Here is a 12,626-nt window from a genome sequence, read left to right as displayed (position 1 = left end):
AGGAGAGAGGTACCTCCAGAAAAAGGATTTCAGTGGCATTTACTGAGAGACAAAACATTGTTACAGTGCCCGGTTTTAGTTATTGCATTTAAAAAAAAAAAAAAAAAAAAAAAAAAACAGCTCAGAGAAAACAGGCTAGGGAAGAAATTTTGTCTCTCTCTTTCCTCCCGAGAGACCATAAAATCTGTTCAGTTCTTGCGAGTTTCAGCTACTCTAAGAGAAACATTATCAAATCCAAGGGCAATAGGTTTAGAATAAGCCAGGGCCATTTGCTGTATGAAGTTGGGCTGGTCCTATTCGCTGGGAAGGAAGACACATTCCTCGTGCTGCCCCCTCTTCCAGCCGCCACCTCTGCTGAGCCTCGGAGGCCTGGCCTCTCCAACACACGGGATTTGCTACCAGGATGACTGTGGCCCAAGCCCTGGTGGGAACCACCCTAACAAGTGCACTGAATGGCTTCTGTGTCGCTAAGGGCCTCACGCCCACTCTCTAATATTCCACCCACCTCAGGTCAGCTCCCACACACTTCTCCCTTTCCCTGTTCCTCCTTTATCCTAAAGTTTTAATATTTGAGTGACTTTTTTTTTTAATGGCAAGATGCCACCCATTCGTATCAGTAAAATTTGTTGAGTGGGTTGCCATCAACCATTTCTTTAAAATGAAATAGAAAATAACAGTGCACCATGTGTTCATGAAACTTTTGTCTCAGTTATGTGTATGTAGGTAAAATGCACTTTTACTATGGATCTGTTAAAATATTCCAAAAATTGAGTTGGGCATGTGTGCAGACTGATTATAGTCTTCACTAGTGGCCCAGTGCACGAAATTCATGCACATCAAAAGGGAATTAATTAAAGGAAATTTTTTCATATTGCTATTTGCCCTTTCTCTATGATAGAAGTGTCAGAGATGAAAGAAAATTAGTAAAATGTATATGAAAATCTCCCTCCTGTCAGAGTTTGGGGCATGCTGCGGGACCCAGAGTCAAGTCCCCCCACCCACCGGCGCTCCTCGAAATCACACGAGACCCAGACCTGGTTGGCCCCACCCCCATTGGGCAAGATCCAAACCCATCTGGCCCCACCCCCGTCAAGCCCCACTGGGCGGGGGGCGCAGCCTCAGGTGCCCCGGTGCGGCCTGAGGTCCCCCGGCCTGGCCAGGCACCACGCAACCTCAGGTCCCTGTTGATTGGTTGTTACAGCATGACGCCATGATGACTATTTGCATATTAGCCTTTTATTATTATGATATGTGTTTTTTAAATATATTTTTAATTAATTTCAGAGAGGAAGTGGGGGGGGGGAGAGAGAGAGAGAGAGAGAGAGAGAGAGAGAGAGACATCAATGATGACAGAAAATCATCAATTGACTGCCTCCTATATGCCCCACACTGGGGATTGAGCCTGCAAGCTAGGCATGTGCCCTGACTGGGAATCAAACCTTGACCTCCTGGTTCATAGGTCAATGCTTAGCCACTGAGCAACACCAGCTAGGCTATAGTCTTCAGGTTTGATTCATGTTTTACTTTCACTACAGCACCTCGTTCTGTGCCCTAACACAGAGGACATGTCCAATAAATATTTGTAGAATGGACGGGGGTGAATGAAGCAATGCACGCATGAACGAATGAAGTGCAGGGCAGCCGGCAGAAGGAAATACTTGAAGAGTAAGAAAACAGATATGGTAAGGAAGCGGGGAGGAAGAATGTCTGGGCAAATTTCTCTTCCTTTTGGAAAGAGTCGGCTCATGTCAAGCCTATAAGATCTGGTCCATGTGGCCTAAGTGAAGTCTTAATGGGACAAAATATCCACTTGATAACGTCCTACTTTCCAATGTACTTTATACTGAAGAAGATTTCAGAATTGGTGCAGTGACCACGAATAACTCAAAATCAGAAGCGGATTAAATTGCCATTTCAACATCAGTGCCATGTCTTACTTAAAGTTATCAGTGGCCGAGTGGGTATTACAGCAAAAAATAAAAATAAAAAAAGAGCTTACTGTCCATCAACTGATGAAGAGATTAACAAAAATGGCCTGTCCATACGATGGAACACTACTCAGAAGTAAAAAGGAATAAATTACTGACACATGAAAGAACATGAACAAACCTCAGAAAACATTGTAAGTGAAAGAAGCCAGACACAAAAGACAACATACTGTATGGTTCATTTATATGAGATTTCTAGACAAAAAGCAGACAGTGGTTGTCTGAGCCTGAGCAGGGACAGCCTGCAAACTGGTGAGAAGGAACTTTCTGGGGTGTTGGAGGTGTTCGAACTATAGCGATGTTTGCACGACCGTACAAATTTACAAAAACTCATTGAACTGCGCACTTACAGTAGGTGAGTTTTATGCTATGTAAATTACATGTACATGAAGCCGCTAGAAAAATCATAGGTGCTTTGAAATGCCTCCCTCGTTGGCGTACAAGAAAAGAAAATCCCTTACGCTTCTCAGTTGTGGCTTTACTTATTAGAAAGGGGTCAGGACTTCTCTTTAAAAAAAAAAAAAAATCAGATCATTATATAACCTGGCCTCTCCCCCCTTTTCCAGGAATATGCACGGAACATCAGTGCCTATCTGTCTGCCTGCTGGTCGGCTCCGTGGGCCCTGGAGACGGCACGCTACCAGCTGGCAAGCAGGGGCCTGCTGGTCGCTTGCCCACTCCCTCGGCAGAGGGGATGCCAGGGAGGAAATCAGTCCCTTGAAGCTCTCTCTACACTGTTGTGCAGGATGCAGGGTCCTTTCTATGCTGCCAAAATCAGCAGCAATTGTGAAGAGCTAACACCAGACCAGCGCAATAAACTCGTGGGCGTTTTCTCCTCCAAATAACCCATCGCATGTGGAAAGCACAAAGCAGTTAGAACATTTCCAACCTGTAACCTAAATCAGGCAGCTATTCACAGCGAACGACCACGGCAGACAGTGAGCATCCGGAGGGAACAATGGCCATTTTCCTCCTCACTCTTTCGCACAATGAAGGAATGTGTCCGCCCGTCTCCCACAGCCCCCGCCCCGCTTCCAAGGCCGTACCCTGGAGCTGCGCTGAGTGCGTTAAGTCCTGGATAAGTACTTGTTGATTTGAGTGATTCTCTGTCTACCCCGGTGACAATGGCCACATGAGAGCTGATGGGACGGTTTCCGTAAGCCTGGAATGGAACACCACGTACACTGTGGTCTCGGGAATTTGATGGATGATCATGTGTTTTATGATGATGATTTTCAAATCTCAGAACTTCTCAAATCTACACCAGACAAAAACTTAAAAAAAAAAAAAAGTAATGATATTTTAGCTCTCACCAATTCATGCCAAAGCTGCAAACCAAATCCAAGTAGGGGAAAGTGATCCTAATTCGGGAGGGTATGAAAATCAATTTCAGTGTTACTGGTGGTTAAAACAGATGAGCGTGGCACTCTATGTTTTTGTTTTTATTTGTTTTTAAATGGCACCAGAGTTTCCATGTGGTTGGAAATTCTCATTCAAAAAAAAAAGCCAGAGTAGACGTGGCTCAGTCCCTGGCAAACGCACCAAATACAAACTGAAATGAACAATGAATCACAGCCTGATAGTGAACTGGGGCTGACATGCACGCCACTCTTTTCAACTTTTCTTAGTATTTCTTTTTAAAATACACTCCTGGCGGCCCCCCCCCCCCCCCACACACACACACACACATTGGATAAAGGGACAGGAACAGGGATGGCTCCAACCAGCGGGCTCAGCCACTGAAAGTGGATGTGGTCGCCGGGTTCTCTCCACTGGGATCGGCAGTGTGGAAGCGGCAGTAACAGCTCTCCCTCGCTCCAAGGGAAGACGGCCCATGCGGGAAGCTGGCTCCACGCAGAGCCTCGAGCCACAGAAGTCACTGTCGCTGGAGATGAGGCATGGGCTCCATAGAGAGGCAAGAGCCTCCTGCTTGGTATAGTTTTTCTGCCCGGACTGCCAAAAGTCGGGCTCCAAGTCCCTTCGTCTCAAATGAAATAATGCAGAGAGAGCTGGGAATGGCATCTCTTGCCACATACCTGTGGTTTTGTTTTTTTCCTACGGTTCTTCATTCAGTATTTGCTAAAATCTGCTCTATGCCCAACTTTGGGTGACTCACTGAAGTTTTAACATACCTCCTTTCTGACCGTACCTGACTCTCAGCACAGTATTATCAGTAAGCTCAGACCTCCATCTGTGTTGATGGTAAGTCTGGTGGGAATAGACAGAAAAAGGGTCCCCTGCTTCGCTGATGCCACATGTGAAAAGCTCTTGGCCAAATACACCGTTTATCACCTGAAAACTCCTCCTCCTGATACCTTATTCCATTTATAGATTCTAGCCTTTGAGTGTAAGATTTTATTTTTTGTTAAAATGCGATAAGCGACCTTTCAGTTCCCAGAGTCTCTTCTCTGCCTGTAGGTCAGAAGTTATTGGCTGGAGTCCCAGCATCTCCCAGGAGCGACTGCTTGCTTCTGCTGACCAAGCCTCCTTAGCCTTCATACAATGATGTCATTTCTTTATGGTGCTTTTTCTACCATTTGACTTACATCTACCATAAGCACACACATCTTTGATTTCCCACTGCTTACAGAAATTGCAAGCAGGTGAGCAAGTTTTTTGTTTTGTTTTGTCTTTGTTAATCTTCACCCAAGGATTTTTTTTTTTTTTTTTTTTTAGATAGAGTAGAAGGGAGGATGACAGAGAGAAAGAAACATCTGTGTGAGAGAGAAACATTGATTGGTTGCCTCCCTCATGCGCCCCAACCAAACTGGTAACTGAGGTACGTGCCCTTGATAGGAATCAAACCCACGGCCCTTCAGTCTGTGGGCTGATACTCTATCCACTGAGCCAAACCAGCTAGGGCAAAGGTAAGCAAGTTTTGATGGTGAGTCTTCACAGAGGGCTTTGCTGATAATGCTAACAATGAGTGTGCTGGCATTTGCTAACCTCACTGCCTGTGATGGTGTGGCTTTGTGGCATGTTATATAATGTGACATATAACCACTGAGGGAAAGACATCTCTTAGAGATATGTATTTCTAACACAAAAAGTATGATGATAAATAATAAATACTGTTTATGAAGCACCGACAAATGCCACCCACTCTGCAGGACCCTTACGTGCATGAGCTTACTCACATCACCCAGAGCCCTGGGAGGTGAGGAATGTCATTTCCATTCTGCTGGCAAAGTAGTTGAACTTTGGGGAAACAGGGGGTGCTGCTCAAGGACACCTAACCAGTCAGTGGTGAGGTGGGACTGAACCCAGGTCCAGCCTGTGTTCTTTCTACCCGCCTCCTTCGTTAGAGAGTTCTGAGAAAAACACTTTTCTCTTGCTTAGTACACAGGACCTTGTGGTGCTTTTCATGTACTAAAAACCGGCTCAGAGCTACTGTGGTTTTGAGTTAAGAAAAAAAAAAAAGAAAAGATCAGATGTGTAGCTTTGCTTCACTTCAGGATGGTGTGACCTCAAAAAAAAAGTCCTTCATCTTCCCATACCTATTTCCACAACATATGCATGCTCTGAAATGGCTGGGTGGAATGACTATTGATTTCCACCAGAGCAATAATAATTTGTCCCAAATCACAAGGCTGGAAGGACCGTGAGCTAGAACACCCTGACCCTTGAATGGTTGCCTGTTTTTGAGCCCCTATACTAAGAATTCAGGGCATAGGACCCCCATTTGGTTTTGCTTCATGGACTTTTTAACGCCACAGCAAATAGGAAGTGACTGGCAGCCGACTGCAATCTACAGTTCACCTGAAAGGTCAAAAAGCCTCCTTTGTGTGACATGGGCCGCCCCTCCCTGCTCCCTGACAGCCTGTGCAGTGGTCACCCGACGAGGAGCATGTCTGCTCTTGCCCCCAGTGTGGGTTGTGGTGATGCCGAGGTGACGATGGCTTTGGGGCTCAGTCCAAGGTCAGTCTTTGCCATGTTTCATTTCATGGCCCAATAGGCACAGAGCTTGTGGTTTACCCTCTATCTCTGTGAGCACTCAAGGCTGAGGCACACTGCCCAAGACTGAGAACAAAAGAACACCGGCTGGCCTGGCTGTCATGGCTCAGTGGTTGAGCGTCGACCTATGAACCAGGAGGTCACTGTGCGATTCCCGTCAGGGCACATGCCCAGGTTGCAGGCTCGATCCCCAGTGTGGGGCATGCAGGAGGCAGCCGATCAATGGTTCTCTCATCATTGATGTTTCTATCTCTCTCTCCCTCTCCCTTCCTCTCTGAAATCAATAAAAACATATTAAAAAATAAATAAAAAGAACACCGCTGTCCAACATTTAAGACACCCTAGCAGGCCACCTCTACTACAGGTAGGAATCACGTGCCTCCTGACCCCCACACTCACGAAAACATAGAAATACTTCCCTGTGCACCTGTCTCCTCCTCCACCTCCCATCACAGCCCAGATCCCCTTAGCCTCACATTTTCTAGTCACTCCGATATTTTAATCTTAAAATGCAACAAGCAATTTCTTCCTTGATGAATTGCTCTCTCTTCCCCGCCCTCTAACCTCACTCTGAAGTAACTTCCTAGTTCTCTCTGACAAGACAGTTCACTCTTGACGAGGATTAAAGGTTATTTTTAGCTAGAACCATGCACAAGGAAGTGATGCAATAACTTCTTTGAACTGGCGAGATGGTTCTTCTTTTTTTTTTTTTTTTTTTTTTGGTCTTTGATTTCATATGATGGTGAACTTGAAGTAGTTGTTTCTGGCCTTGCTGAGTAATTTTGTAATCACAGGGTAAAGTCCCTGTCTTCCAATGTACAGGGCTCCTTAGTAGGGATCGGTTCCTAAATGCCTGCATTTTTATCAGAGGTAGACCACAGTGATGGAAATCAGCGTGACTGCAATTCATCATGCGCCGGACTGAAGAGCTCCTGGCTCCCTACTGACCTTCGCACCCTGCTCATCCCTTTCACGAAGCTGCTCCAATAGTGGCAGAAAGGTACTTAAATCATCCATCGGGGCTGTTTCAATAGGTATCAAGTTGTTCCCTGTCCCTCCAAATCTCTTGTCTAAATATCACCTAGGTATTTCTTAATCATCACTATTTTTCAACTACTTGTCCTTTTTCAAAAAATATATTTTTGTTGATTTCAGACAGAAAGGGAGAGGGAGAGATAGAAACACCCATGATGGGAAAGAATCATCGATCAGCTGCCTCCTGCACACTCCCTACTGGGGATTGAGCCCACAACCCAGGCATGTGCCCCAACTGGGAATTGAACCATGACCTCTTGGGCCATAGGTTGATGCTCAGCCCCTGAGTCATACCGGTCGGCCACTATTTGTCATTTAAGTCCATTTGTCTTCATCAGGGTTTCTCAGCCTCCACACTATTGAAATTTGGGGCCAGATAATTCTGTGTTGTGGGGCTGTGTATGCATCCTGGTATGGTTAACAGCATCCCCAGCCTCTACCCACGAGATGCCAGGAATACCCCTCCCCACTTACGACAACCAACAATGTCCTCAGACAGCAGCCCATGTCCTGCAGGAGGAACCTGTCCCCAGTGGAGAATCACTGGCCTGTGTGCTACTTTAAATTACAAGTTCCTTTCGGATCAGAACTACCCGACGGCGTACAGATGTCCCGACAGGAAGGTGCTCAGAGGAGGCTGTTCAATGATGACCACGATCACTAAAAATGTAACCAGCATTTTGGGCTCACATCGAAAGAAAAGGAATGATTTAAACAGATGATCGTGTCAACAGTGTCTGATTCAGCCTTCCGGTCTAATCAATAAGCTTGAAACAAAACTTAGCTCTCTCTTACTAGGCACACAGAGGAATTGAGACTTTGTAAGAACGAGTTCATCACCTCATCATTAAACTGCTCCCACAAAACAAGGTGAAAGGCAGGTCACCTGACCTCTCCCGCTCCCCGCAGCCGGGTGGATGAGTGCCGCCTCAGAGGGATGCCTCGGCCCAGGGCGTGTTTCTTCACAGTTACTCTTCTGTGAGGCAGGGAGACAGGGCAGCACCTCATCCAGTCTCGGGAGCTGACCCTTGTCCAGCATTTCAAGTATATTTCATGGGTGAAAAAGCGAAAGATAGATATGATCTGATCTATTGTTATTCCTGCTGCTGTTATTCATCCACTCAAGTGGCATTAAACTGCTGGAGAAGAATGATCTCTTTATGGCCCTCTCTCCAGGCGAAAGAACAAAACCTTTTATCAGTTAATCTGATGAATTACATGGGTTATTTTTATTCTATTCATAAGAGGCCAGGCATGCAGGTCCTGCTTGTTCTTACATGCATTGGTTCACAATTCAATTAAACAAATATTTATTGAAACCATGGGCCAGGAGCCTCTGATAGTCACCAGCCACCGCAGTGGAAATACCCAGATAAGCGAAAGATGAGGGTCTGCCCTCAGAGAGTTTACAATTTTCACTTCGGTAACAATTGGTTGTGTATTTGTACTATGTCCCCATTCATACTTGACTTTGTGAAGGCCCCACAGTGCACACTCTAGGAGAGGTTTTAGAAATCTGTGCTTTTAAGGCCTGAGCACCCACAGATGACAAGAGATCAAGAAAAATTGTTATGGGGAACATGGCTTTTAAAACATTAATGGTGAGCATTTTCCCTGAGTATAAAATTAATGCATGTTTCTAGTTGTGTTTAGAAAATACAGAGAAGGAGCAAAGTCCCGGGGGAAATGGTCTCCTATAAGCAGTGGAAGGTTCATGCAAAGGTGCAGGGCCTGGCGTGCTGGGAGCCGGTGGGGGAGCCTGAGGAGCTATGGAGGAACACGAGGCAGGGGGGCCTGCATGTCAGCCCTAATCAGGAGGGCAATGGGGAGCCATTGATGGTTCAGTGTCCTGGGCATGGCCTCCTTTCATCCTCACAAGAACCCTTTGTGGCCGCCATGCTCCTGCTCTCTTTTCGGGTGTGGAGCTGAAGGATTTAAGGTGGGCAATCACCTGCCCACAGTCACGCAGCTAGTTGATGGGAGAGGTAGGCACTCCACAATCCCAGGCTCCTCATTCAGAGTGGGAATTGAGTGGGGCAAGAAGAGGACTGCGATTTAGCCCATCAGCTGTGCCTTGACGCAATGGCATGGTTCCAACGATGGCACAGACGCAGGCAAAGGATCCCGCCTTCTTTGTAGAGAAAAGACCCATTTACAGCCCAGATGAAGCTACCCAGAGCAGGCAGTTCAGCAGTGCCTTTGGTGGTGGCTCTTCCCTGACCTTGGGGCACCCTCAGGGCACACCACTGCCACGGTACCACCTGCCTGAGGTCAAGATCCCTTCCGGAGTGTTGAGCAGCATCCTTGGCACTTTTCATGGGGACTTTGTGCCACTGACCCATTCCAACTGCCCTGGGTCACCTGGCTGAGAGCCAGGCTGCTCACCAGGTGTGAGCGAATGGAGCTCAGCACAGCCCTGAGAGGCTCTGGGATGTGTCCCCAGGCTACCAGGCCCCTGGAAGACCCAGGCCAAGAAAAGGCAACGTGTCAAAGTAGCATTCATGAACGTGAATGGGATTGATGGTGTCTGATGCCACAGAAAGGGGACCGTGCACAGGGCTGGGACGCGCACAGAGTTACTGGGAACCCGAGGAAGCCACTCAGAAGGTGGTGGTGGCAAAGCTGGGTGGCTCAGGGTTACAGCGGGAAGGACCCAGGACTGCATGAATGCGGTCCACTCCTAGCTGGCTGCTGATGAGGAGGGGAGGGGGGAGAGGTGGTAGTGGGGTCGGGAGGGTTTGCTCAGGGCCAGGTGAGGTATAAACTTTTCTCCTTCATTGGTATCCAGCAAACACATTTCCTGTGCCTGGTAGATACCAGGCACTTTCCTTGTGCCAGAGATACAGCCATGAAAAGGACCTGCAAAACTCCTGTCCTCATGCAGCTTCTGTTTGGGGCAGGAGTTCAAAAGGGGTGATGGAAAACAAACATGAAAACAAACTCACAGTCCTAGCCGGTTTGGCTCAATGGATAGAGCCTCAGACTGCAGACTGAAGGGTCCTGCGTTCGATTCTGGTCAAGGGCACATGCCCCAGTTGCAGACTTGATCCCCAGGAGGGGGCGTGCAGGAGGCAGCCAATCAATGATTCTCTCTCATCATTGATGTTTCTATCTCTCTCTCTCCCTTCCTCTCTGAAATCAATAAAAAATATTTCTAACAAAGAAAAGAAACACATAAATGTAAATAAGATCATTTCAGATGATGATGCGAACATGTCAATGACATATCAGTGAACAAATAGATGGATGCAGTCAGGTAGAGGTTGGCTGAGTTTGGGGGGAGGGGTGCTCAGGCAAGGCCTCCCTAAGAGGTGACATCTGAGAGGAAGTCTCCGCAGCGAGAAGGAACTAGCCGTGCAGTTTCTGACAGAGGGGACAGCGAGTTCGCAGGCCCTGTGGCAGGTACCAGTACAAGGAACAAAAGGGCCAGTGTGTGAAGCACAAGAAACAAGGGGGCGGGAGGCAGGGCAGGATAGGGAGCCAGCACCAGGTTCCCATGGGCCTCAGGCCACGGAGCCACTTGGGTTTAAGTTCTGATGGCAGCGTCCAGCCAATGGGAGGTCTGAAGCTAAGGGATCGTGGATGTGTTTTTAAAAGAGGACCTTGGATACTGAATGGCAAAAGGACTCCAGGGGCAAGAGTGAAAGTGAAAGTCGCTGGGGAACTCCCAGAGGTCCGGGTGAGAGACGATGGACCAGGGTGGCCACTGGGGAGGAGAGCGGATGAACTGGATGCGGGGAGCGCGGGGGAGGGGAATGGAGGCTGAGTCCTCAGGCCCCTGGCTGAGCACCCAGGTGACTGGTGGTGCAATTTCCTGAGATGAGAAGACTGGAGGAGGAGTTTGGGCGAGTGGAGAGAAACAGCTTTAGATTCGGACAAGTGAACTTTGAGATACCAGTATGTCTGAGGAGATTTGAAGTAGACAACCGGAAGAAGCCGGGCCAGGAATACAGATTTGGGAGTCATTAGTTAAACAGAATTACCATGCTCGCTTCGGCAGCACATATACAAAAATTGGAACAATACAGAGATGAGTATGGCCCCTGTGCAAGGATGACTCACAAATTCATGGTGTTCTGTATTTTTTAGGGTGAAGCAGGCCAAATATATGATGGAAGATGACTTGACTTTGGGCGGGGGGCACACAATGCAATATACAGATCATGTGTCACAGAAATATACACTTGAAACCCATATAACCTTATTAACCAATGTCACCCCCATACATTTAATAAAAATTAAATTCAGTTAACTTTTAAAGATATACATAAAATTACCACGTGACCCAGAAATTTCACTCCCAGGTATAGACCCCCCAAAAAACTGCAAACAGATATTCAAACAAAAATTTGTACACAAATACTCATAGCAGCATTGTTTAAAGTAGCAAATGGTGGAAACAACCAATCTCTACCAATGGATAAGAGGATAAACACAATGTGGATTAACCACACTGCGGAATATTATTCAGCCATGAAAAGGAACAAAGTACCGATATACACGCCAGCATGGATGAACTGTGGGATTGTTACACTAAGTGAATGATACCATTTATCTGGAACATTTAGAATAAACAAATCCACAGAGACAGAAAGGAGATTAGTGGTTGCCAGGGGCTAGGAAAAAAAGGAAGTGGGAAGAGGCCACTGTGAATGGGTATGGGTTTCCTTTGGGGTGATGAGAATGTACCAGGACGGAGACAGACGCGGTGGTTGCACAACAATGTGAATGTACTAAATCAGATACTTTAAAACAGTGAAATTTATATTAATAGATATTTTATCTCATACAAAAATAATAGGCACTGGGGTTGCATGGCATATGATCTAAGGAGAGGGGGGTGATGGAGAGAGTCCCGAATGAGCCCGAGCACCCCGGGTAGGCAGAGCAGGGTGAGCCAGCAAAGGAGGCTCAAAGGGCGGGAACTACGCTGTAGGAGGAAATACAGGAGTGTTGCTGTCCTAGAGCCCAAGTGAGAAACATGTTCCAAGGAGAGGAGAGTGACCGTCTTGTCAAAGAGCGACGATGTGTGCATTGCGGGCGGATGTTGCCAGACTTGTCCACGCGGAGTGGAACCATTTTGCACTCTCATCAGCCTGCAGGAAGGGGCTCATTTCCCCACAGTCCTGCCAGCAGATCGTGTGGTCAACATGTTTGCTAATCGCAGAGGCGAGAAATGGGTCTCAGGGTGGTTTTCACCTGCAGTCCTCTCATGGAGAGTGAGGCTGAGCATCTTCTCAGGCGTTCAAGGCCCACGTGTGTCTTTCTTGCTTTCTTTCCTCCAGACTCGCTATTCCAGATCCCAGGGCAAGCGGGTTTTTAATGCTCTGACAATAATGATACCTCAACTGGCAACAATCTGAAGATTCTTGGTCAGTCAGAAGTGTTGCCTGCCAGAGGTTTTACATGGCCACAGACAACGTTTTCAATAAAAATACAAAGAAACAAGAAAAAGAACTAAACAAAGAGAACGGGGCATCCACCCATGTTTCTATTGCCCTGTGTTGGAAAGAACGCATGTGTCCTCTGATTCCCTTTCAAGTCTTTCCTTGCGGTCGTTTGGTTTGGTGCTTTCTGATGGATGCCGCCTACTTGCATGGAATCGTTATGAAGTTTCCAAAGAAAGTTCTTTGTAATGCGTTCAGAAGG

The 12,626-nt window shown here is 47.0% G+C and overlaps 1 non-coding gene across 1 annotated transcript; it reads left to right on the top strand.

Annotated features, from left to right (window-relative positions):
* The first annotated feature begins 10,961 nt into the window (after positions 1–10,961).
* Positions 10,962–11,065, top strand: LOC118670414. Its single transcript, XR_004972313.1, has one exon. It is a non-coding gene; the product is annotated as a U6 spliceosomal RNA (small nuclear RNA).
* The last annotated feature ends 1,561 nt before the right edge of the window (positions 11,066–12,626 follow it).

This window comes from Myotis myotis, unplaced genomic scaffold (genome assembly GCF_014108235.1).
Source record: "Myotis myotis isolate mMyoMyo1 unplaced genomic scaffold, mMyoMyo1.p scaffold_m19_p_15, whole genome shotgun sequence".
NCBI classification, from domain to species: domain Eukaryota; kingdom Metazoa; phylum Chordata; class Mammalia; order Chiroptera; family Vespertilionidae; genus Myotis; species Myotis myotis.
This window is presented reverse-complemented; position numbering and strand designations above follow the sequence as displayed.